General features: G+C 32.9%; 2 non-coding genes across 2 annotated transcripts; one reads left to right on the top strand and one right to left on the bottom strand.

The window, feature by feature from the left end:
- Window positions 1–1,010: 1,010 nt before the first annotated feature.
- Window positions 1,011–1,083, bottom strand: TRNAT-UGU. Its single transcript has one exon. It is a non-coding gene; the product is annotated as a tRNA-Thr (tRNA).
- Window positions 1,084–2,778: 1,695 nt separating this feature from the next.
- On the top strand, window positions 2,779–2,851 carry TRNAF-GAA. Its single transcript has one exon. It is a non-coding gene; the product is annotated as a tRNA-Phe (tRNA).
- Window positions 2,852–4,620: the final 1,769 nt, after the last annotated feature.

Below are 4,620 nucleotides of genomic sequence, written 5' to 3'. Positions count from 1 at the left end.
ACTTTGACGAAAGGGCAGAAAAATGTCCAAACCCTTTTTTAGTTTAGTTAGGTTTAAGTCTGTCGAGAATAATATTCTACGACTAACAATTCATTTATTTTCAAACCGACCCATTTACTATCTATTATTTGATTGACTAATCCTTTATATTGGAATGGGTGAAGGGTCAAATGGCTTGGCAATTCCTCTTGAGGGGATGAATCCAGAGATTTTTGAATCAGAGCTCGGGATTTTTGTTCATCCTTCCCCGTAATAATATCTCGGGGTTTGCAGCGATAACTTGGTATATCTACTATACGACCATTAACTAAAATATGTCTATGGTTAACTAATTGACGAGCTGCAGGAATAGTTGAAGCCATACCCAATCGAAAAAGGATGTTATCCAAACGCATTTCAAGTAATTGTAGTAAAACTTGGCCTGTTGACCCCTTGGCTTTTCCGGCGATACGAACATATTTAAGTAATTGTCGTTCTGTAAGACCATAATGAAAACGCAACTTTTGTTTTTCTTCTAGTCGAATACGATATTGAGATTTTTTTCCCGAACGTAATTGGTTTCTAAGATCATTTCCAGCTCTAGGCTTTTTATTAGTTAGTCCTGGTAAAGCTCCCAGACGGCGTATTTTTTTGAAACGAGGTCCTCGGTAACGCGACATAAAGACTCCTTATTCTTATTTTGAATGAATTTCATTTTTTTCTATTTTATTTATTAAATTTTTGAAAACCTAAACTAAAACAAAACTGAACTAAATGAAGCGAAGTTTATTGAAATAGCATGCTTGTGTACTATAAAAAAGAATGAGATGAATTGGATAAATATCCACACTCCTTTCTATTTATTTTTCTATTATAGAAAAGGATATCCCCTTCCTGACATAGTTGGAAGTTCTTATTCTTATAACTTAATAAATTATAAATTGATGGCTTTTGGAAAAGGGGGACGACACCCTTTTATTTAATATTCTTTGAGACATTATCAATTACGTAAAAATTTGAATAAATAGGAAAGCCGGCTATCGGAATCGAACCGATGACCATCGCATTACAAATGCGATGCTCTAACCTCTGAGCTAAGCGGGCTCATATAATATCCATTTTATATGGATAGGAATTCCATAAACTATTAGAATCTTAGTTAGTAACTATTACTTCTTATCTATTCATAATCGATATGGATCTAGAAAAGAATAAAATAGAATTTCAAATAAATTATTGAATATTATAGAGCACAACGATTAATATAGCGATATAGAATTTCGATTTTTTTATCACTCGATTAAATTCGAATTATCATCTACTATTAGATAGTAAATAGTTTTAGTATAGTTAAATTAGTTAAATTTTTCATTTTTGAATTCAAATGACATTTGGAATTCTTTTTTTATACTTCTATATATATTTATATTATTTGATTCTATATCATATATTTCTAATTCTAATTAGGAGTTCTAACTAATGAGACATTCTCCGTTTTCATTCATAAAGATGTAATTAATGTTGTAATGTAAAGTAAATAAATCGTAAAGGCGAAAATTAAGACGACAAAAAAAAAGAATCGACCGTTCAACTATTCAAAATTGCATTGGAAAGCTGACAGGGAGATATATATATCTAAGATATATATTCATCTATATTGAATTGGGGATACAGAAATGATAAAATCATATTGGATTGAACCAAATGGGGGTTTCCTATAGAAGATAGATAAGAAATCAAAAAAAAGAAAACAGTTTTTTAAGATAGGAATCGGTATCTAATGCATTCAACGATTTCAGTATAAAATAAAGGAAAGAAAAAAAGCAACGACATCACAATGAAATTTGAATCTCAAACCAAAAGGAAGGGGATATGGCGAAATCGGTAGACGCTACGGACTTAATTGAATTGAGCCTTGGTATGGAAACCCACTAAGTGATAACTTTCAAATTCAGAGAAACCCTGGAATTAATAAAAAGGGGCAATCCTGAGCCAAATCCCGTTTTCCGAAACCAAAGGAAAGGTTCAGAAAGTGAAAAAAGGATAGGTGCAGAGACTCAACGGAAGCTGTTCTAACAAATGGAGTTGGCTGCGTTAGTAGAGAAATCTTTCCATCTAAAATTCCGAAAGGATAAAGTGAAGGATAAACGTATATACGTATTGAATACTATATTAAATGATTAATGACGACTCAACTGAATCTGTATTTTTTATATAAAAATGGAAGAATTGGTGTAAATAGATTCCACATTGAAGAAAGAATCGAATATTCATTGATCAAATGATTCACTCCATAGTCTGATAGATCTTTTCAAGAATTGATTAATCGGACGAGAATAAAGATAGAGTCCCGTTCTACATGTCAATGTCGGCAACAATGAAATTTATAGTAAGAGGAAAATCCGTCGACTTTAAAAATCGTGAGGGTTCAAGTCCCTCTATCCCCAAAAAACATATTTGATCCCCCAACTATTTATCCTATCCCCCTTTCGTTAGCGGTTCAAAAAACCTTATTCATTTACTCTATTCTCTTAGAAATCGATCTGGACGGAAAAGCCCTTTTCTTATCACAAATCTTGTGTTATTTATGATATACATATAAATGAACATCTTTGAGCAAGAAATACCCATTTGAATGGTTTACAATCGATATAACTATTCATACTGAAACTTACAAAGTACTCTTTTTTAAGATACAAGAAATTCTAGTACCTAGATAAAATTTTGTAATCCCCTTTCCTTCTTTTAATTGACATAGCCCCCCTTTTCTCATAAAATGAGGATGCTACATTGGGACTGGTCGGGATAGCTCAGATGGTAGAGCAGAGGACTGAAAATCCTCGTGTCACCAGTTCAAATCTGGTTCCTGGCACATGATTAATTTGTATAAGTCTCTCTTGTATAAATTAATTGATATGAATCGACATTCATATTTATAGTTTAGATCATAATAAATACATATTGTTTTCCACTTCAGCGAGATATACCCCATCTATTTTATAGATGGGTAGAACTTTTTAGATAAGGTATCTAAAAGAATTAGATTCTATTTCTTCATCTTTTTTATTTCTGCTCTTCTTTTGTTCAAAAAGAATGTTAATACTTCATATATATTCAAAAGACATATTCAAGGGGTTAATTTAATTGGTTGAGATCAAATCTAGAGGAATTGAAATACACAAGAGATACAAATAAATAGAATCCAATATCCTTTAATTTCTTTGTATTTTCGTTCATATTTGATTTCGTCATTCCTACTTACATAACTTTCTAAAACCCTTTAAATAATGTGCGTAGTAGAAAGTCAAAATTCATGATGTAGAAGTTCATCCTCTTTGTTCGTCTCATCTGAGATAAGCATCTTACAAACCAAATAAATGGGATGTAAGAATACCAACGAATCTCTCATTGTCTTTTTTTTTTGTTAGCCTATTATAGAATTCCCAAATACAAAGGAGACTTCCATTATTCTGGTTAATCTAGAACAGAACGTATAATCCTTGAATATGTGAAATTGTATAAGACGAAATTAGTTTCTTATCCTTCAATGAGCATCTTGTATTTCATAAAAATTGGGAGCAACATAATCCTTGCGTAAGGGCCATCCTATCCAACTTTCAGGCATTAAGATACGTTTCAAGCGTGGATGATTATCATAAGATATTCCCAACATATCATAAGATTCTCGTTCTTGAAAATCCACACTTTTCCAAACCCAGAAGACAGACGGAATCCTAGGATTCCTCCTTGAGACAAATACTTTTATGCATACCTCTTCTGGTTGATCTACACCATACTCTATTCTCGTAAGATGATATACACTAGCTAACAGCCCGCCGGGTGCTACATCATAGGCGCATTGGGAACGGAGATAATTGTAACCATATACATATAAAATAACAGCAATAGAATGCCAATCCTCGGACTTTATTTGTAAAGTCTCTATTCCTTGGTAATCAAAGCCCAAAGATCTATGAATTAGCCCATGCTTGACTAGCCAAGCAGACAAACGACCCTGCATCTTTTTTATTTCTCCCATATTTTTATTTGTATTAAGTATTTCACCTTTACGATGAAATTTATGAAGATTTTTTTTATTTTGTACAAAGAAATACTGTCTAATTCACCAATTCATGGGAAGAGACTGAACTTTTGTATTTGAAAAATGTTTCAGTAGGTATTTCTGAAGTAAAAGTAGATGCCGGTTGATAAAGGAATCCTTGATCATAATTTCCAGTATTCATACTGCGGCTAATATGAAACTTGTGATTTGTAGTAAAACACCGATTCGACCGTTGACGTTGAGGCCTAATTCTATCTTCATAGATTTCTCGAGATATTTTCTTACGAAGTTTTGTTATAGCATCTATAACTGCTTCCGGTTTAGGGGGACAGCCTGGCAAATAGACATCTACAGGAATTAGCTTATCAACCCCCCGAACAGTACTATAAGAATCGGTACTGAACATCCCTCCTGTAATTGTACATGCTCCCATAGCAATAACATATTTTGGTTCAGGCATTTGTTCATATAATCTCACTAAAGAAGGGGCCATTTTCATTGTTACCGTTCCGGCTGTTAAAATTAGATCTGCCTGTCTAGGACTTGATCTTGGTACTAGTCCATAACGATCAAAGTCG

This window comes from Coffea eugenioides, unplaced genomic scaffold (genome assembly GCF_003713205.1).
Source record: "Coffea eugenioides isolate CCC68of unplaced genomic scaffold, Ceug_1.0 ScVebR1_1348;HRSCAF=2185, whole genome shotgun sequence".
Classification (NCBI taxonomy): Eukaryota; Viridiplantae; Streptophyta; class Magnoliopsida; order Gentianales; family Rubiaceae; genus Coffea; species Coffea eugenioides.
The sequence above is the reverse complement of the archived record's forward strand: the minus strand, read 5'-3'. Positions and strand labels throughout refer to the sequence as shown.